The sequence below is a fragment of the Callithrix jacchus genome, chromosome 6, assembly GCF_049354715.1.
Source record: "Callithrix jacchus isolate 240 chromosome 6, calJac240_pri, whole genome shotgun sequence".
NCBI lineage: Eukaryota > Metazoa > Chordata > Mammalia > Primates > Cebidae > Callithrix > Callithrix jacchus.
Window position 1 is genome coordinate 52,114,198 of NC_133507.1, and position 22,172 is coordinate 52,136,369.

At 41.6% G+C, this 22,172-nt stretch overlaps 1 protein-coding gene across 3 annotated transcripts in view; it reads left to right on the forward strand.

The window, feature by feature from the left end:
- The window catches only part of NFE2L2 (NFE2 like bZIP transcription factor 2), a 160,823-nt gene that overhangs the window by 128,902 nt on the left and 9,749 nt on the right, over window positions 1-22,172 (forward strand). The window lies entirely within an intron of this gene.

Here is a 22,172-nt window from a genome sequence, read left to right on the forward strand (position 1 = left end):
TTCTGTGCAGAGGATATGTTGATAATCAGGCCAGTAAGGAGAACCTTAGATTCAGTATCTCCATTAGGTGGAAGGTACCATCCATTACTCTTTAAAAGGGTGTCTTGGAGAAATAAAGCACTTTCCTAGATGAAGGATGAGGTTGGTATTGAACTAGACTGATAAGAATATTTTTAAGTCAAACAAAAGAAAAATAGAACAGACCTCTCTCTCATCTCCTGTATAAATGTTAAGCAAAGAATAGCTTGACTTTTTAGATATGTGAAAAATCTCTAGAGAGATTGTGGAAGTAGCATGTAGAAGAATAAATGCATAACTCCTATCAGTCTTTTCTGCATTAAAAATAACCTGGGCCATTTTGAAATCTTTCTTTCTTGCCCTGGGTCCTTAAAAGCAATGCGGAGGGGAAAACTGACTCTGTCTTTAGGATTACCAGAAAAAGTTGAAAGTGAAATATATCATTTTTCTTAATATTTCTTTTTATTGAGGATAAATCATGTTTAACAAAGTGCATGAAAAAAAGGAACCCAACAAGTATGTTTTTCTTCTGGGAATTTCCTCTGTCCTGACTGAAGACATTTAAAGGGGGTTTTGCGTCAGTATTTCCTCCTTAACTGTTCCTTGAACCTGGGTTAACTTTTCAGTATGCAGGAAGAATTTGGCACTAAGTTAATAACAGTAAGTTACTGGGCACTTCCCTGGGTGCCGGACATAATTGTTTCACATGCATAATTTTACAGTAACCTCATGGGAAATACTATTATCCCTGGTTTCCAGGTTGGGAAAACCAGGGAGAATAGTTAGATCAGGCATTAGGTTAGGAAAGAAGCATAGAGAAAGGCCGAGACCTGCTAAGATGACCAGACTATTGAGTGGCCAAGGTAGCATTCAAACAGGTTTGACTCCTGGGGGCTCCTAATGACCACTTCCAGACTGTACCAAAACTCCTTAAACTTTAAATAGGAAGAAAAGCTCACACTTTCAAAAGTGGGTAAGTTGAGATTTGCCTATTCTGGGGGAAGGAGAGGCTGGAATGTAAAAGATTAATGTCTGTAGCTTTTCCATTTAGCAAGACAATCACTGTATGTGAGGTAGGAGGTGGACCTTGTTAAATATAAGGAGAGTGAATACAACCCATCAATGGAATTACCCTCTGTGGTCCTTTTTAAGGAAGACACAGAGGCCTTCCTGGGTTCAATTTAGAGGGGCAGGACTGTTTCTGTCTTTTTTTTCTGAGACGGAGCTTTGCTGTGTTGCCCAGGCTGGAGTGCAGTGGCCTGATCTTGGCTCACTGCAACCTCCACTTCCCGGGTTCAAGTGATTGTCCTGCCTCAGCCTCCCGAGTAGCTGGGATTATAAGCACCCACCACAACGCCTGGCTCATTTTTGTTTTAGTAGAGGTTTAGTAGAGGTTTTAGGGATTTCACCATGTTGGCCACGCTGGGCTGGCCTTGAACCCCTGACCTGAGATGATCCACCAGGCTCAGCCTCCCAAAGTACTGGGATTACAGGCGAGAACCACCACGCCCAGCCTGTTTCTTAATAGTTTTTTAAAAAATTACTGGGGCTTTGGCAATGTCCGGGATTCTGCCTCACATTTTTCAGGAATCGTTTCCCGTTTTTGTTAATTAAATCTCTTAGCTACTGAAGTCTTTGCCTTTGTTTGCCTTGCTAGTTGCTACATCTCTTCTGTTCCGTTGGCTCTTTTTGTTTTGAAGTAGTGCTCAAAGATAAGTTTGGTAGTAAGAATATGGTGAAGAATGTGACAGGGTTAAACCAGGTTGAAGGAAAGAGAGCAGAATGCGGAGAATTTGTGTTGAAAACAGCTAGCAGAAACCTGATGGTGCAAAATCAACCCTAATCTCATGTTTCAGCACCTCTGTACTATAGCAAGCATACGGGCCCAAGTCTTATCTAGTCAAAGTTTACTTGAGTCTTTGAGAATAGTACCTCTCAAAATTAAACGCTTTCTTAGTCTTTACTGTTAAACAAGTTGGTTTTGGAATTATTGTCTTATTTGTCAGAATTAAGTATGCTGTAGGACTTAAAAGATCTGATGGATGATTTGCCAAAAAGTTGGTCCAGGGTAGCCTCAGGGTATTTAAGTGCCTGGTCCAGTCACTTTCTGAAAATGTACTGAAATCTGTTGCACACCAGGGTAGAGGAGGACAAGTTAACTAGATGTAATTTTTAACCTGCTTGTCTTCATCTCTGACTGTAGAAATGTATATTCATTAGAAGTTTACCATAAATAGAGAATAGAGTTTGTTTGTTTGTTTATTTTTAGAGATGGAGTCTGGCTCCGTTGCCAGGCTGGAGTGCAGTGGCATGGTCTTGGCTCACTGCAACCTCCACCTCTGGGGTTCAAGCCATTCTCCTGCCTCCGCCTCCCAGTAGCTGGGACTATAGGCACGTGCCACCACGCCCAGCTAATTTTTGTATTTTTAGTAGAGACAGGGTTTCACCATGTTGGCCTGGATGGTCTTGATCTCTTGACCTCATGATCCGCCCGCCTCAGCCTTCCAAACTGCTGGAATTACAGTCGTGAGCCACCGCGCCCGGCTAAGAGTTTATTTTTTGATAACCTGATTTCTAGGAGCTATTGAAATGTCACTGCTACCTGCTTTTAAATAAGCACCAACAAACATTTTTTAAGAGGGCTTTAGGGTAAAGGCCAAGATTTATTCAATTGATAATGTTTTCTGAAATAAAAGCAAAAATATGTTCAAGTGTATAATATTAAATACTAACATTCAGAAACAGATAGTTTTCTTATTCCAAACTACCTTAGATCTCAAAACAAGACTGTTAAGCAAAATCTTGTGCTACCTAAAGTTTGAGCCTTCTATGTGTCAGCTCCTGCCATAATAAATACCTTTTTATTTATAGTAAAAACTGTTACTATGAAGTATATTAAGAACTTTGAGTAGGGGAGGCATTTTTAATCATTTGTGTTTATGGCATATGTACTGTGTTGCAAATCCTGGTGTGTTGCAAATCCTGGTGTTTAAAATCCTGGTGTTTAAAAATTTTTGTGTATGTGAGCTTGTTCATTTGGTCCAAACTGTTGGTACTAGTAAAGACAAGTCCAGTGCATAAGTAAGACTTACAGCACCTAGTTCATCTTTTTCTTTTTTTTTTTTTTTTTTTTTTTTTTGAGATGGAGTCTCGCTTGGTCACCACCGAGGCTGGAATGCATTGATTGGTACAATCTGGGCACTGCAACCTCTGCCTCCCGAGTTCAAGTGATTCTCCTGCCTCAGTCCTCCTGAGTAGCTGGGATTACAGGTGTGCGCCACCACGCCCAGCTAATTTTTGTATTTTTAGTAGAGGGGGTTTCATTATGTTGGCCTGGCTGATCTCGAACTCTTGACCTCAGGTGATCCGCTTGCCTTGGCCTCCCAAAGTGCTGGGATTACAGTTGTGAGCCACCACGCTCAGTCTCCAAGTCCATCTTTCAAAGCCCCTGTTGATACTTGACTCTTGAGAGTTATTACAGACCATTAACAGCCTGTATTCTGAATAATTTTTTTTTAATTCTAAGGCAATGCTAAATAGCCATTCCAAATGGCCTCCAAGTCCATCTTTCAAAGGCCCTGTTGATAGTTGACTCTTGAGAGTTGTTATAGTCCATCAGTAGTCTGTTTTCTGAATAATTTTTTTAAAATTCTAAGACAATGCTAAATAGCCATTCCAAATAAGGTTAAAACTGACCCTTTAGGGCTTGTATTATCAGCTATAACTGATGGGATCCAAACTCTATTGCTTTTTCAAATCAGAGAAGAAGAATAAGAAAAGAAAAATAGGAATCACTTTGGCTTTGATGCCTTCTCTGAGTTTAGTTTTTACTTTCTGTATTAGGTGATTCTCTTTAATAGCATTTGAAATTGATACTTGTCTTACCTATGTATCTGTTTTTTTTCCTCTATAGTAGATGGTAAGCTCCTTGAAAGCTGTGCATAGAATTTATAGACATAGCAGGGTGTGGTGGCTCAAGCCTATAAACCTAGCATTTTGGGAGGCCAAGGTGGGTGGATCACCTGAGGTCAGGAGTTCAAGACAAGCCTGGCCAACATGGTGAAACCCCATCTTTAAAAAAAAAAAAAAGAAAAGAAAAAAAAATTTATAGACATATATGTGTTTTAAAGTAAGATATAATTTACATGCTATACAATTCACCCATTTAAACCAATTCAGGGTTATGCAACCCTATGAACGTAGTGGTTTATTCATAGGATTATACAACCATCACTGTAATCAATTTTCATCACCCTCAAAAAAAACCCCATACCCATTAGCAGTCACTTCCCATTTCCCCTCAACTCTCCTGGCCCCTGGTAACTACTCAGTTATTTTCTGTACCTATGGATTTGCCTATTCTGGATGTGCCATGTAAATATAATAGAATGTGAATGGAATCATACAACATTTATACTTTTGTTGCTGGCTTCTTTCACAGCATTATGTTTTCAAGGTTTAAACGTGTTGCAACATATAGCAATAGCTTCATTCCTTTTTGTGACTGCATACTATTCCATTGTGTGGTTATTCCACATTTTATTTATCTATTGATGATCATTTGTGTTGTTTCCACTCCTTATATTTCCGTTTGTTTCTTACAGCAGTGGTTTTCAAACTGTTGTATGTTAGACTCACCATCAGTATTTTAAAAACTGACGCCTGGGCCATATCCCTCGTGAAATCAAAATTTCTGGGGCTGGGGTCCAGGCATCACTTTTTTTTTGGAGGCAGAGTCTTGCTATGTTGCTAGGCTTGAGTGCAGTGGTGTGATCTTGGCTCACTGCAACCTCTGCCTCTTGGCTTCAAGCAATTCTCCTGCCTCAGCCTCCCAAGCAGCTGGGACTACAGGTGCGCGCTACCACATCCAGCTAATTTTTGTATTTTTAGTAGAGACAGGGTTTCACCATGTTGGCCACGATGATCTTGTTCTCTTGACTTCATGATCCACCCGCCTCAGCCTTCCAAACTGCTGGGATTACAGACATGAGCCACCGTGCCTAGCCAACATCACTGTTTTTTAAAGCTTCTGAAGGGATTCCAATGTGCAGTCAGGTTTGAGAGCCAGTGCCCTTGGGCATCAGTCTGCAACCTTTTTGGCACCAGGGACTGGTTTTGTGGAAGACAATTTTTCCATAGAAGGGGTAGAGGATGGTTTCGGGATGAAACTGTTCCACCTCAGATCATCAGGTATTGGATTCCCATAAGAAGCCGGCAACCTAGATCCCTTACATGCTCAGTTCACAACAGGGTTCGGGCTTCTCTGAGCATCTAATGCTGCTGCTGATCTGCCTGAGCTCAGGCAGGAATGCTGGCCTGCTACTCACATCCTGTGGTGCAGCCCAGTTCCTAACAGGCCACTGGCCAGTCCACAGCCTATTGGTGGGACCCCTGCCCTAGGGAACCCATCTCACTGCTTGGTACCCATTGAAGTATATAGTGATTTAGAAAATCTGGTTAGGATGTCTTATTTAAATCATGAAAGCAAGTGCTTTGGTCTTTGATCACTGCCCTTCACAGCCTTCAATTAACACCTAAATTTGGGAACTGTGTTTCAAGGTGCCTGACAAGTGTTTGAAACTCACTAAATATATATAACTTGAGCTCATTAAACCCCTCTGGAAGATTTGGGTAACTTTCTTATGAAAGGGCTTCCCTGAAGTGGGTCAGTAGGATTGTTCCGTGTTTTTTCAGGAATGTGGCCTGTGATGACTTGCAGTCTAGAGTATTTGGAAATAGCAGTGAGAGCAGGCAGTGAGGACAGAATGCTCTAAAGCTTGGGATAGGTATTGGAGATCCTGGAGGCCAGGACCAAACACTGTCTTACTCTAGGAAGAAGCTGTGTTCCTGGGCCACATTTTATCTTCATTAAAAACAAAAGACTTTTCAATCTCCGTGGCAACTTTTAGCAACTTCATTTTTTGGTTCTCTGTATCTGCCTGATAAAGTCGCACTATATAGTGGCTCCCACTTATGCTTACCTGAATGGCTTTTTGGTTGACATATTTGGAAACGGGCTAACTTCCAAACTGTTGGCAAGTTGTGTGTGGGTGCGCACACCACAGCACAGCAATCCCACCTGAGAGACTTGATGGTATGGTGCTTGGAAGGCTTCTGAAGCTGGCTTAGCCCCAGCCCTATACACCCACCTCACAGACAGGGTGGGGATAGGCCCAGAGGGAGTGGGTAACTGTCCACTATGGCCTTCCCACGCAAGGTTGCCAGGCAGAGCTCTCAAGGCCCAATTCCAGTCTTGTCTTTGACCACTGCCCCTTTGGTGGGATGTATTTAGTCACCTTGCTGGAAGCATGCTTTTCTAATTCTAGTCGTCAGTGGTTTGTTGCTTTAAGATTTAAAAAGTGGTATTCTGCTATTTTACTTGTTCTTAGGAGTTTTGTATTGAATGATATACATCATATGATTAAAGTACCTCAGAACAGGACTTCAGTTAAGATTTAGGCCACATGCAACGTACACTTCTTGTATTTTCTTAAAGCATTTCTTTCAGTAAATGTCCTTTCCTTATTTATTTATTTATTTTTGCAAGAATGTAGCTGACATTCAGAGTAGATTAGTACCTTCAATGTCTGTGTGAAAGAAATGATCTTAATATGAGGACAGTATTGACTGTGTATGTGGGGGGCCCACTGATGAAACACATAAAATTTTGCTTTGTTTCAGACCTGACAATCTCTTATCTGCTCTGCTTTAGCTTAAAACTATAATACTGCACATGGATGTAGAACCCAACCTATTCCCTGCCTAAGGGATTAGAAAAGAGGGAAGAGCCGGGCACGGTGGCTCACGCCTGTAATCCCAGCACTTTGGGAGGCCGAGGCGGGTGGATCACAAGGTCAAGAGATCGAGACCATCCTGGTCAACATGGTGAAACCCCCTCTCTACTAAAAATACAAAAAAATTAGCTGGGCATGGTGGCGCATGCCTGTAATCCCAGCTACTCAGGAGGCTGAGGCAGGAGAATGGCTTGAACCCCAGAGGTGGAGGTTGCAGTGCGCTGAGATCGCGCCATTGCACTCCAGCCTGGGTAACAAGAGCGAAACTCCGTCTCAAAAAAAAAAAAAGAAAAGAGGGAAGAATGACTGGTTCTTTGTTGCCTCTTGTGAAGGTAACAGGCACAGAGGTATGCTACATGATGGAATTATATGCCTTTAGGTGCTTGAGGGCTGACTAAGCACCCATACTTGTTTTTTGTTTGTTTTGTAGTACTGGGGCCAGGGAGTCTTGCTTTTATGTCTAGAGAGTGTTGAAGAACCATGAGTATTTAGCGAAAAAAAAAAATTTTTTTTTAGCCATTAAAATCCTAGTAATGGCTTCCTCTTGCAAGTAAAAAACTATTTTTTCTTAAAATTTTGTTTGTTCTTAGGAGTTTTGTATTGAAATGAGAGTTTCTTACTTGCAATAGGAAAACTTTCCAATTTTTGGAGTTATTTTTATTCTTGATGATTCTCAATGAGATGTAACTAAAATGTACATAGAAAAAACAACCCTAGGCCAGGTGCAGTGTAATTGGGATTACACCTGTAATCCCAATGCTTTGGGAAGTTGAGGTGGGAGGATCACTAGAGACCAGGAGTTTGAGGCGAGCCTGGGCAGCGTACTGAGACACTGTCTCCTCAGAAAGTTAAAAAATTATCCAGGTTTGTTTGTGTACACTTATAGTTGTAGGTACTTGGGAGGCTAAGATGGAAGAATTGCTTGAGCTCAGGAGTTCGAAGGTACAGTGAGCCATGATCAACACTACTGTACTCTAGCCTCAGCAACAGAGCAAAATCGTGTCTCAAGAGAAAAGAAAAATCAACCCTAATGGACTGGAACACGACCTGTTTACTTTGTGCCAGCAGCAGTTCCCCCACTCACCAACCCACATGTTCTTTTGCTGGTTCCCAAGTGAAGACCAGGACCAAGAGTAAGAATCATCCTGTGGGTGCAGACTGTATCTTGTCCTCCAGAGACAGCCCTTCACCCTCTGCTAGAAACTTCTTTACCACGCTGCCTGTTCAGTGAAATCCCTAGGGCAGTGCCTTCCAAACTGTGATCCAGGGGCCACCCCTTGGTGGTAGGGTCAGGAAGGAGGGGGAATGCATCCTAAGAAAAGTTGGGGTAACCTCATATCTCTTCTCATTGGTCCTGGGAAGTAAAGTCTTTCCTCCTCAGAGAGATACGGGTAGACATGACTCCCTTAGATAGAAACTCGTTCATCTCCCTCCCTTCTGCCCCTGCAGAACTCTTGGAAGTCTGGGGCCCTGGGAGCATGCTCTTGCTCTGTGCTACAGGTTTGCAAAGTTCACTTCATAACAGTACAATTATGCTGTAAATTGTGCAATACTGGAGACTGAGGAAACAGTTCATCTTTCACCTTGATTCATATTAACAGTTCACTTCCTACTGTGTGAAAAGAACCAGGCTTTGGAGATGGGAGACACCTGAATACAGACAGAACTGGCAATATCATGGGAAAGAAAAGAAAGAGAAATGAACATTTTCCGAAAAGCTGCTGGCACTATCATCGACCCTAAATATGTTCTCTTACTTGATCCTAACAATAAATCTTTGGAGATGGGGGTATTATCTCCATTTAATGGACCTGTTCATTTGAAACCTGTTCAAAGAAGTTAAGTCATTTGGCCAAGGGCACACTGCTTACAGGTAGCAGAACTGGGATTTTTGACTGTCCATAATCTCTATTCTCTGCTCGTTTTACTCCTTCCCTCCCTTCTTTCTTATTTCTTTGTCTGAGAACCAGTTGGGGCGCTGTTGGTGCATGGGCTGGACTTCTCTTTAGAGTGAAGTCTTGTTCCACATTACAGGATTGTTGTGACAACCGGAAAGCCGCCACCTCACCTCCATACAATTCCAAATGCTCCTGGGTGGTGCACCCACCCCAGTGGAACCACGGTGGTACATGGACTTCTAGAGACCATTTGAAGCCAGGACATTACTGCTTGTTCTCAGGAAACCTCAGAATATTACTTCCTTGTTTTCTGTGGAAAAGGGAAGCCTCCCATCTCTCCAGGTGGCAGCCTGTTTATACCTTTTATCCTCACCTAAAGCGGGTGATGGGCAGAGGTCAGGGAATGTAATGAAAGCTCCAGAAACGTAGAGTCTGGGTACCTTTTATTTACTCAGGTAGAGTGACTTGTCCAGATCCCTTCACACACAGCAACATTTGATAAGGTAATTGTTACTGCTGAAATTTGCCATTTCTTAGAACTATGGCTGCAAGGAATTGGTTCCAAAAGGATAATCTAAACATTGTTGTTATTTTCATCTTTAAGGAGATGAAGTTAAAGTCATATATGTCATATCTCTCTGGGGCTTAACCACCTTTTCTGCTGGGTACTTTTTGAAGAGGTCTGAACACTGAGGTACGAGAGTAAAGTTCAGCTGTGGAATAGCCAAATAGGTTGTGATCATATAATAGTGTAAGGCTTTAGAAAAATCCTAGAATGTGGGCGGAAAGTAAGTTTGCCCACTTGTTCTTTTTCCTTTTCCATCAGCTTGAGGGAAATGGCTAGTATCCTCTAAGAAAATTCACTTAATCAGCAACTGAATGATTGATTGTTATATTATCCATATTGCAAAATTCTTTAAAGGATATTTGAAGATGATCACATTTGTTATCTTACAATCTATTTTATTGTTTATTTGAAGGAGTGTTAACAGTTCTTAAGATATACTTTATTTTCAGTAGCATATTCAAAAAATAATTTTGAAGTATTGTTAATGGGAATGACATTAAATAATTTTTTATGACTAATGGGTCATATATGATATCTTTGTTACTTAAGTAATTTGAATTCTAACCCCATATATCTTAGGTAGACAATGAAATACTGAATTGTGAGTCTAAATAATATACACTTACTCATTCCACAAATCTTTATCAGGTATCTACACACCCTAGGAAACTTTCAGGGCATGAAGCTTTAATCTTCCAAGATAATGCAGCACGTATCACTCTTGAGGGACATTTGTTTTTCAAATTCCTCCTCTGTCTCCTCTGTGTAGGATATGAATTCTTCTAAGTAATGACTGTATTTTCATCTTTTGTGTAATTCTGATGTCTAGTTGCTCAGTTAATGTGAGGGTAAGTCCATTAACTGCTCTCTAGGTGCTTGCTATTGAATATAAACTAGTCTGTGATACATGGTAAGGCCGTGACAATGCAGATGAGAAAATGTGACTTCCAACTGGGGTGCTCAGAGAGGATATCCTGGAGGAACTGGCATTTTAACTAGACTTTTCTTTTAAGCTGGTAGATTTTGTTTGATTCAGGCTTCAGCTGGAAGTGAACAATGGTACCGGTATGAGCTGTACTATGGCAGAATATTGGGCCAACTGGGCTGACAAGGTTAACTTGGGGGTTGCCGTAGAGGGCCTTCAGTGCTCATGTGCACTGTTTTAAGTTTGTACAGGGCATCTGGAAACCATGGAACAAGGTTCTGGAAAGGGCGAGGCACATAAGCTGGATGTGGATAGAAAGTTATTGTGGCAGATGAATTGGAAGATGGACAGGTTGAAGGCAGGGAGATGGTGAACAGGCTCCTGCCAAGGTATGAGCATTGTTGTGACAGCTTAGTTGGCTTGGCATCAGCACACATATTGAGGATCTGTCATTGTAACTCTCAATTGTATCCTTGCTAGACATGTAAGAACTTTTTAGAGCCTCCTTTTTAAAGGAGGGAAGTGGATTGTGCTCAAGCTTGCATGCTCTGCTGTTCCTGTGCTTTAATAGAAACTCATCCACCAGTGTGTTCATGGAGGAAAGGAGAGGAAAAACCAGCCAGAAGTTGCCATTTGCTTAAAGAATGGATTCTCTTCTTCCTCAAGGTGGCACAGAGAGAGTGTCTTTTTGCCCTTCTCTAAGATGGATTTACTATTTTCAATAAATTATAACAGTCTGATTGATCCTTGGCTTCCAGTTACAATGATTAGCAATATTTGCCTAAGGAAAGAAAAAACAATTTTCTCTTTTTGCTTTCCTGAGGGCTTTGCTTGTGAGCCCCAAGCAGACAGATGTGGACAGCTAGCAATGCAGGTAACAGCAGCAGTCTGTTGCATTCTGCAGCACTGGGCACAGTACACAGTGTTCGGACAAACCCTTCTGCCCTTTGCAATCCTTACTACACCTGTGAGGTGAGGAGTGTTCTCTCTGTTTTATAGGTGAAGAACTGAGGCCAAGAGAGTTTATGTCATTAGATTTTACAATGGGGTGTGCTTCCGTTTCATCACCTGTAGATTGAGATTACTGTGACATAGTCTTCCTAGAATGAACTAAGTAAACTGGGCACAGGAAATAGCACATGGCATGCCTTCAGCGAATGGTGGCTATGATAATTATTATTCCATTTCTTCTTGAAAAAAAAAATCCTCCTTGAATTCCAGCGTAAATACTCATGCCCTTTTTTGCTGTTAGCTATAAACCTCTCATTCTCCTTGGTCTTCTTGGCCTTGTGTGAGAGCCTGGTTGTTGTGGAGACTGATGTCTTCTGAGACGGAAGAATAAGCCACAGCAACGCCTGGTATGTGCCCTAGAGCAGCACGGGCCCCACATGCTGCCCAGGCTTCTCTGGAAGACCCCCTAGTCTGTCTGCTGGATTTCTTGTACTTATGAAGATTGTTAAACCATCTCCTAGGGTTCCTTTCCAGACTCAGCCCTTCACTTGTGGCAGCATTTCTCACTCTGAGGTTCTGGGCCTAGAAACCCAGTGTCCACAGGCAAAGTCTATGGACAGAGAGAGTTTATAGAGAGTGGGAGCACATCAGTGGAAGGCTAAATCCAAACATGAACTGAGCTGGCCCTGGTGGCCTTGTCCACTTGCCATCCTCTTAACCCTTTAAAGGTTTTAAGATACTCCTTTTGTAATAACTACCCCTAAGTAAATTTGGCCATAAACAAATGGCACAGCATGAAGGAAAAGAAAAAGCCCCTTGAGGGAGATGACAGCCAAATGTTTTACATTTTTACTCCCTTGGTTGTTGTCATGCACAGCTGATACCTAAACAAGTAATGGCCTCATCTTCTATTTTTTTATATACTGGTTAGACCCAGAACCCTAAAACCTGGATGCTTCTCATGGTCATTTGGCATCTGCAACGGGAGTTGAATTTATTAATAGTCTTAATATCTCATCCTTGGGTTGTCCGATATTTTTAAGGGGTATTTACTTACTTTGCTTTTCATATAGAAAACTTTCTGTAAGGGCTGGTATTGTCTTGACCTTTTATTGCAGGAACAACACAGGGAAGTTAGGGGGCTAGGCCACAGTTACCCCATACAGCTAGATAGCAGCAGAGGCCCCACTTGGCACTCACCTGGCTTCTAAGCTGCAGTGCTTCCCACCACACTGTGGAGCCTCTTCAAGGAAGCCTGGAATGGAGAGGAACTCTGGTTCTTTAAGATAAACCTGAGTTGGATCTCACTGTCACCATTTATCAGATGAGGAGAGGCAAAAGTACTTAACCTCTCTGTTTCCTTACTCAAAATGACAGTGATCATACTACTTACTACCTACCTGGGTATATTGATGTGCGTATGAAGGAGGGCACAGGACAAGTGCTTGTAAGAGTGTTGAGCACATAGAAAGTACGAGATAAATGGTGGCCGTACATCACTAGACTATATCATACTTGTCTTTATCTGGGCTTAGAATCTTGACACTTTGATCTTTCATTCTCAGATCTTAATATGAAGGCTTACCAGGTAACCACTGCCCAACATGATTATTTAGTGGGTTCATATATGTGAAAGCAGTTGAGATACAATTTCCAAACTCAGGGTTAATTTATGTCCTTAGTTGGAACAGGTGGTACTCTCCCAGCACCTCACTTCTATCCATTCTTCAGATGACCTTTGCAATAATCATGGTAATTGAGTAGTATCTGTACCATAACATTGTTGAATTTTAAATTTAAGAGGACAAAGTGATACATTTAGCCATCATGAGCTCTCCTAGTAATTCCAACTCACACCAGCTGTTTCACGTTATTGAGGTAGTTTTTACAAATGATTGCTAACAGTACAAATGCTGTTTCAGGTAGTTTGGAAGGGCAAATTTTCCCTTGGTATTCAGTATATCCTTAGGAAGTAATTTGCAAAACAGAAGAGTTTGGTTCAGTGGAATTCACCCCTAAGGAGTATGGAGGGCCCACTTTGTAGGCTTATCCTGCACTGTCCCTCAAGCTTGAAATTTGGCTCATGCAACCAAGGAACTGAATTTTTAATTTTGTTAAATTTTCATTTACATTTTAAAACAAGTAGTATAGAATATTATTCTGTTAAATATATGTTTCTTGTTTTGGTAAGACTACATTTCATGTTACCATGTTGGGTCAGATTTGGTGTAGTGTGTATTGTGTTTTGTCACCTTGTTAATAATTTTCTTATTTTGGTTGCATGTTACAATAATTTGGGATATATTGGGTTAAAGAAATATCTTATTAAAATTAAATTCACTGGTTTCTTTTTTGTTGGTGAGGCTAGGCTGCTAAAAAATTCAAAGTTACCCATGTGTATTGTATTATATTTCTGTTAGTGCTACCTTATATGAAAATAGCCTATTTTTTTCATCATTATTTTCAGTTACATTTGTACTTCATAGAATCAGCCATTTGGAGGAAGAGATTTGGAGGTCACCTAACCCAACTCCAGCCTTTTGCAAGTGGTAAGACCAAGGCCAAACAAAGGCTACTATAAAATGACTGACCTTCTCGCAGAAGGGGACTGGATCTAGTGGCTTTATAGCCTTTGCTTTGGATCCTGGTTTTACTTGGCATTAGAAACATAGCAGACATCAGAGCATCAAAGAACTTAAACTTCCACCAGACCCAGACTGAAGAAAATGCTTTATTGATTTGCTTATGGAGACTGGGTCCTGCTCTGTTGCCTAGGCTGTAGTGTAGCGGCAGAAACATCCAGCCCCAACCTCTTGGGCTCCAGGATCCTTGTGCCTCAGCATCTTGAGTAGCTGGGGCCACAGGTACACACCACCATGCCTGGATAATTTTTTTTTTCTTTTTTGTAGAGACTCTGTCTTCCAGGTTGCCCAGGCTGATTTCAAAACTTCTGGGCTCAAGTGGTCCTCCTACCTTGGTCCCCCAAAGTGCTGGGATAACAGGTGTGAGCCACCATGCCTGTTTTGGCAGTTTTTAGGGGCACACACTACTTTTGAGCCAGTTTTGCTCCTGATAGTGTAATGCTGGAGGCTGGGCAGGGGAGATGATCTGCCTGAAGGGGCTGAGAACTAGGAGGCTCTTACTTCTATAACATTGAGCAAAAGGCACAATCTTAGAGAATCACACAGTATTCAGAGCTTTTGGGTAGGAGAAGGAAAGTCCTCTAAAAAAAAAAAAAGAGTGCAGGGGCCAGGTGCAATGGCTCACGCCTATAATCCCAGCACTTTGGGAGGCCAAGGCAGGCAGATCACCTGAGGTTGGGAGTTCGAGACCAGCCTGACCGACCAACATGGAGAAACCCCCGTCTCTAATAAAAATACAAAATTAGCCAGGCGTGGTGGTGCATGCCTGTAATCCAAGCTACTCAGGAGGCTGAGGCAGGAGAAACCCTTGAACCCGGGAGGCAGAGGTTGCTGCGAGCTGAGATCATGCCATTGCATACCAGCCTGGGCAACAAGAGCAAAACTCTGTCTCAAAAAAAAACAACAGAGTACAGGTCAGACATTGGGTAATATTCTCATAACAGAATTTCATAGGCCGTTTATTTGGTTAAAGACTTGAATAGCACAGAACAATTCTGTAAGGGTCAGTTTTCAAAGTAATTCCTAATATTTAATGAATTTTTAAGCAATAGAAATTGCAATAGTGAAGTCTAGCTTGAAATCTAATTTGTATTAGGTTGAGCAGGTGACAACCACCACCCCCTGGATTCTGCTCAGTCAGATGAGACCTAGAGCCAATTGCCCATTTGGCATCTCAGGCCTCAGGATCCTCATTTATCAACCTAGGGTTTGGACTGGGGTCTCCATGATCACTGTCAGCTCTCCTTATTCAGTTAGATGTTCTGTATGTAGTTTAATGGCCAGTAAACACCTGTTCCTGAGTGATACATCTTTGGTAAGAAAGCCTTTTCCTGGTCTTTAATTAAGGAGCCGATAGATGGGTCAGCCTGGCTGGACTAGCTTTTACAAGTCTACCTTGTCTATTAGAAAGGCTGAGCTTGCTGATTGTGCCCGTCACGCTTGAGTGTTCCTGAGACTTTGCCCAACCTCAGTCTTATCTGCAGGTACTCCAGCCTCTGCATTCCTTGCCCTACAAAACGTGCTGCCAGTTCCAAAGGCACAAATGAAAATTATCTTGGCTGGAGCATGGCTAGGCACACACCAGTGGTTAAAGGAATGCTGTTTGCTGGCTGACACTTCTAGAGTGGAAGTTTCTTTCTTTCTTTGGCCTCAATTTTATTGTTAAAAGATAGTGGAAAAGGTCCGATTTTGAAATGATCCTGGAATTAATGTAGGAGGCCTTGTATAAGCAGTTAATGTATTGAGTGGGTACCATGTTCCAACATGATACAAGGCGTGAAGGACACAGGATTTGAGAACGGCATGGAGAAATGCACGCCCACACTGCTGGTGCAAGTGTTAAAGTTACAGCCTATATGTAGGGCTATTTGGCAGTATATACTCTTTGACTCAGCAATTAAGTATGTATGTGTTAGATACCTTCACACATTTGTGAAATGATTTACATACAAGGATATTCATTATAGCATTATTTGTAATGGCAAAAAGAAAAGTCAGATGGGGGACTGATTAAATAATTATGTTATTAAGTAATGTTTTAGTACATCTATGTAATAAAATAATGTCCAGTCATTAAAAATAGACAAAGGCTGGGTGCAGTGGCTCACTCCTGTAAATCCCAGTTGCGGCTGGAGGATTGCTTGAGACCAGCCTGGGCAACATTGTGAGACCCTGTCTCTACCCCAAAAAATATATATATATATATTAGCCAGGCATAGTGGCACATGCCTGTAGTCTCAGCTATTCAGGTGGCTGAGGTGGGAAGATCACTTGAGCCCAGGAGGTTGAGGCTGCAGTGAGCTGTGATTGTGCCACTGCACTCAAGCCTGGGCAACAGAACAAGACCCTATCTTAGAAAAACAAAAGAGGACAACTCACAACTTTATGCCCTGATGTAGAACCATCTCCAAGATATATTATAAATGAGTGTGGGACACTATGATTATATGTGATTATGTGTATATGTTTCCTAAGAAAACAAAAAAACTGATACTAGTGATTGTCTTGGAGGAGTGTAACTGGAAGATTACTTTTGCAACTTTAAAATTTTATACCATGTACACCTGGTATCTATTTTTAAAAAGCCATTGTTAGGCCCTAAAGGAGTTTAGTCACACCATAGTAAGAAAACCCTTTAAGACATACAAAATATGGGGTAATTACTGGCTTTATGGGAGGATTGATTTCAATGTGAAACTCTCCTTATGCAAGTGAGTTGTCCTGATTTCCATGCTAAGCTCTCTTCATGCAAGTAAGTTGGCTCGATGCCTGTTAAGTTGTCTGGGGCAGACAGGTCTGAGTGTCCAGAGGACAGACCTCAACTCTTTGTTTCCTTCCTGGGGAGTAGGCATGGGACTTAATTGGTTTCTAGACTGTGTCTATTGAGGTGTGGACACCAAGGAGCTGTGGACAGGCTTCCTAGGCTCAAGGTCAGAAGGTCTGGGTTGGAGTCCTACTTGACAAATATGTGATTTGGGGCAGGTTGCTTAATCCCCGAAGACTCAATGTGTTCATCTAGAAATGAAGATTACAGGCTGGGCATAGTGGCCCACACCTGTAATCCCAGCATTTTGGGAGGCCAAGGCAGGCAGATCACCTGAGGTCAGAAGTTTGAGACCAGCCTGACTAATATGGCAAAACCCTAGCTCTACTAAAAATATAAAAATTAGCTGTATGTGGTGGCAAGCACCTGTAATCCCAGCTACTTGGGAGGCCATGGCAGAAGAATCGCTTGAACCCAGGAGGTGGAGGTTGCAGTGAACTGAGATGGCACCGCTGCATGCACTCCAGCCTAGGTGACAGAGTGAGACTGTCACACACACACAAAAAGATTATAATACCTGACCCACCTTCCTCATGCTACTATAGTGCAACTCAGATAGTGCCCATGAACACTCCTATAAACACTTCTATTAAAGCTGCAAACACAGCTGTAATAGAAGGTGTTAGGTACCTGTGAGGCCAGCAGGCTACAGCAAGAGATGCTAATTAAAAAAGAATTGAGGTGAGGCAAAGATCTTTTCTCTCTGCCAAATAACTTGGCAAGAGTTGTAAAATTAGAAAAGTAGACCCTAGGTCGTTTGATAATCCCTTGACCTCTGACCCCACACAAATGCTCTCACCCTCTAGACCGGTTTCCTTATTTGCAAAATAAGAGGGGCTCTCTGGGTGACTCCTGTGGACCCTTCCAATTATAGCATTCCATGACAGTGTGGCATTAACAGTAATTCCCATCTTGGCTGAGGTGGATGAGTCATACTAACTGAAAAGTCAAAATATGAGGAGGAAGTCTCTTTACGTATGAGAATTTTCCTTGAGCTGGAGACTCAGAGCCTCCGGGGGGAAATGAGGGAAAACATTACCACCACCAACAGGGAGACTCAGAGCTTCTGGGGGGAAATGAGGGAAAACATTGCCACCATCAACAGGGAGACGAAGGATGCATAAAGAGAATGGAGATGTGTTTACTTCCTGTGTGTTCTTGCCACTTCCATAGCCTCCTTTGCTTTCAAATGCCCAGGTGGGCTGGGCCTTTGGAAAATAGGCTTAACCATTGTTTATTGGAAGGATATTGACACAGTAGGCCAGTTATACACTTTATGGCAGTGGTTAACTCCTCTGTGAGGTCTTTCTGTGCAGATTTAGTGGCACCTCCTCCATGCTGCCTGCGCTTCTCATCACTTTGTCTTATAACTCAGATCAGAGACGGTCTCTTACTTATCTTTGTATCCCTGGCACATGAGGGGTGGTATTAGATGGGTAGATGGATGAATGATCTACTTAGGATATTTACACTAATCTTGTTGAACTTGACCACTACCTTTATAACTTACCACCATTCTGTTAGAAGGAAGTTGTAACTTTTTTTTTGAGACAGAGTTTTCGCTTGTCACCCAGGCTGGAGTGCAATGGCACGATCTTGGCTCACTGCAACCCCTGCCTCCTGGATTCAAGCAATTCTCCTGCCTCAGCCTCCCAAGTAGCTGGGATTACAGGCGACTGCCAGCACATCCAGCTGATTTTTGTATTTTTAATAGAGATGGGATTTCACTGTGTTGGCCAGACTGGTCTCAAATTCCTAATCTCAGGCCATTCACCCACCTCGGCCTCCCAAAGTGAGGCATGAGCCATGCACCCCGCCTGGAAGTTTTAACTATTAATAGCTTATTATTTCAAAATTTATTTCATACGCAAAAAAATCCACACAAAAAAATTAAACAGATCCCTTGGTCTATTGGGGATCTTTTTTTTTTTAAGCTAAGTGTTTTATATATAATAATAATAATATAGTTAATAAAATCTATCTAAAATTCATAACACCAGCACCCAAGTTCTCTGGCTAGCAGCAATAAATGGCATTTAATACTTAGTCCCCAAGCCTGGATGACTCACTGTACGGACTTATTATTACTTTTAGCTATTTGTAAGTAACATGAAAATTGGCCAGGCATGGTGGTTTATGCCTGTAATCTCAGCACTTTGGGAGACCAAGGCAGGAGGATCAGTCGGGGCCAGGAATTTGAGACCAGCATTAGCAACATAGCAAGAACCATTTCTACAAAAAATAAAAAGAATTAACCAGGCGTGGTGATGCATGCTACTTGGGAGGCAAGGTGGGAGGATCACTTGAGCCTAGGAGTCAGAAGCTGCAGTGAGCTAAGAAGGTGCCGCTGCACTCCAGCCTGGGCACCACAGGGCAAGACTGCATCTCTTTTTAAAAAATCAGAAAAGGACCTCAAAGATTGAACTAGTATTTATCTTTACAAATGCAGGACCAAAAGAGAGGGTAAAGGATCACTTGGGGAGTTTAGAAGTGGCAGAAGTATCTGTAGAGAGCCCTATGGTGTGAATGTGCTGGAGTATGTGTGCCCATCCTCATAGGGGACTCCCTTGGAGGAGGAGGGCACCCCAGCATGGGCGGCAAAGCTGTTTGACTTCAAGGTGGAGATGTGAGCCACCTGGTTAGTCCATGCTCAGTTAATTTCTATGGAGGTTAGGTAAACTAGGTTAGGGAGTTGAATCCAATGTTCCTGAAGGTTCTGTTGGTGATATGGCAGGGGTCGATTTGGGAGTGGGGAGGGTTGGATCATTCTCTAGGAGCAGTAGAAGACCTAATTCCAAAGGTGAGGACAGCATTTAGAACTCCATACATACATGCCTTGTTCAAAAATGGGGAAGAGATTAAAAAAACTATCCTAATGTTCGCTTGTCAAACCAAGCCATTCTCTCAGCAAAGTAGTGAAACCCTTGCATAAGTCCTTTAAAGCTTAGCAGCATATCCTACTCAAACACAACCACAGAACAACAACAACAAAAACTCCTCAGGGACCCAGATGTGAAACCTCTCATGGATAATTCAGCACCATGTGCTTTTTGTAGCAGGTAGGATCACCTGGTGTTTTGGAAATTAACTGGTTTTCTCTGACATCTTTTTGACTGAACTCTGTATGTGCCTCTTGAGAAAATAATCCAAATTCTTGCTGTCTCCATTTTCCAGTTTTGCTTTATCTTTGCATCATGCTCTGCAGTTTCCAGGCAAGCATAACGGGTGAGAGTTCCAGTAAACTGGCTTGAGCATATTTCGTAGATTGAGTCATGACTGAGAAACTTGTTTTGGAACAGGAAGCAGCCCATGAAAATGTCTGCACGTGGTAACCTGCCAGATTGAAGAAACTGGACCACTTTCTAGTGAAAAGATAAAAGGGTGGAAAAATGGTTCTATAACTCAGGGTATGGTAAATTTGTGAACTAGAGTTTTAACTTGTTGAATAATACATCTTTGTGTGTATTCGGGCTTTTTTATGCTGTTAAAAGTCTAGTTTTTCAAGAGTAGGGAAAGGAAAATTTGGATTCGTGTTAACTGTTACTCGCTCTTAAGTGTCTCTGCTATGTATAAGCCCAGTTATTTTTCTTTAAGGAGCTTTAGTTACATAGAAATAAACCTGGCAACATTTACACTTGGCCTAGAGGAGTGTAAGGCCCCTTTTGTCTCCAGTATTCTGCGATTCTGTATTTTAAATACTTACTTTGCCATTATTATAGCAACACAAGACAGCAGATCAGTCTAGTAAAACCAAAAGTACTGGAACGTGGGCAAATAGAATGGCCTAGAATTCTTGCTGAGAAAACAGTTGGCTTTGCTATATTCTTGCAATGCAGTGTGAGAGAAGTCAGAGAAGTAAAATAGGCAGGTAAATATTTATGAACCATAATAGTCATCAGCACGATGTATTTTAAAAGCACATCTGCTTGGGGTCATTTTGCTTTAAGGATTATGACTGCAAGGTAGAGATTTGTAAATGAAGGAGAGCTCTCTTGTGTTTTTTGTTGTTTTGTCTTTGGTTTGAGACAGGGCTGGAGGGCAGTATGTGATCATGGCTCACTGTAACCTTTATCTCCTGGGCTCAATTGATCCTCCCACATCAGTCTCTCAAGTAGCTGAGACTACAGGAGAGCCCCACCATGCCTGGCTAATTTTTTAATTTTTTCATAGAGTTGAGGTCTCACTATGTTGCCCAGGCTGGTCACAAACTCCTGGACTCAAGCAATTCTCCCACCTCAGCCTCCCAGAGAGCTGGGATTACAGGTGGGAGCCACCATGCCTGGCTGTTACATTATCAATTCTTCAAAATTCAAGGATGCCCTCAAATGTTTTTGCAGCCTCATATAGCTCTTAATTTGGTTTATATTCATCCAGATGGTAGGATATGATTCATGTTCCACCAGGTTTTGTTCAGAAATACTTGGGCAGTGTCTATGGAAAAAAAACTCTAAATCAGATTTAGCTTTTAGGTAAATAATATCACCTGGGCATAATATGAACAATGAAATGTATGAAAGAAAAATATAATCAAGTGTAACTTAGACTTTCAATGGGGGTAACTAAGATTTGGATGAAGGAGGGATCTCGGGAAATAATATTAAAATAAGATTTATTTTTTTAATGGAAATACATGATTTTAAGAAGGAATAACTTAAACAGTCCAACTTTATACTACATTAAAGTATAAAGAGCAAGGATGAGTTTCACTTTCTGTGTAGAGTTAGTAGTGTGTAAATTAATTTTTTAACAGTTTATTGATGAAATTTATTTTTAGAAGGAAATCTTCCACCACCTTCCTGTCATTCTCAGGGCAAGGTAGAGGGTAGGAGAGGGAAGGGAGCCTCAGGGGTAGTGGGAGGTGCAAGCATTAATTACCCATTTGAGTGTATAAAGAAACCATTTTATCTTTCATTTCAAATACTTTGTCTCAGTTTACTGAATAGCGTTAATTAGGACAAGCATTGTATTATCTTTGCTTTGCTTTTTCTGACTTTTTGGATCATCTAAGCATGATAAATGCTGGTTTATTCAAGGCGCTAAAATTGACTTGCAAAAGACATATTTAGTATGGATTCTGCATTCAAGTCCTTTCTTTGTTTATCCTGGTACAGAGATGTTTGTTTTAAAGCGGTATGAGTTAACTGTCCAACTTCAGATTTTCCCTGAAATGTATAACAGATTACCCAGTTGGCAAATGATGATATATATTTTTTAACATGAATATTTCCCTCAGGCCAGATGGTGATTTAACATGAATTGTCCAACATTTGTGTTTCTTATCAAATTGTCTTCTTTTGTCTAAGCCAAGCTAGCAGCATAATTTGGAACACACTCAGGAATCACCAAGGACAACAGCAAAAAAAAAAATTCAGACATGAAGTGGCAGACGACATTTGCTCCATATGCCTTGCAAAGAAAGGCTCATGGCCAGTTCTCACATAGCCCTCGAAAAGCTTTCTCGCCCGTTGTAAGGAAGTACCTGTGGAGTGCTGTGCAAATCATCTACCTGCTTTCCTCTCTCTCCCCAAATCCTACTTATCTAACACTTATAC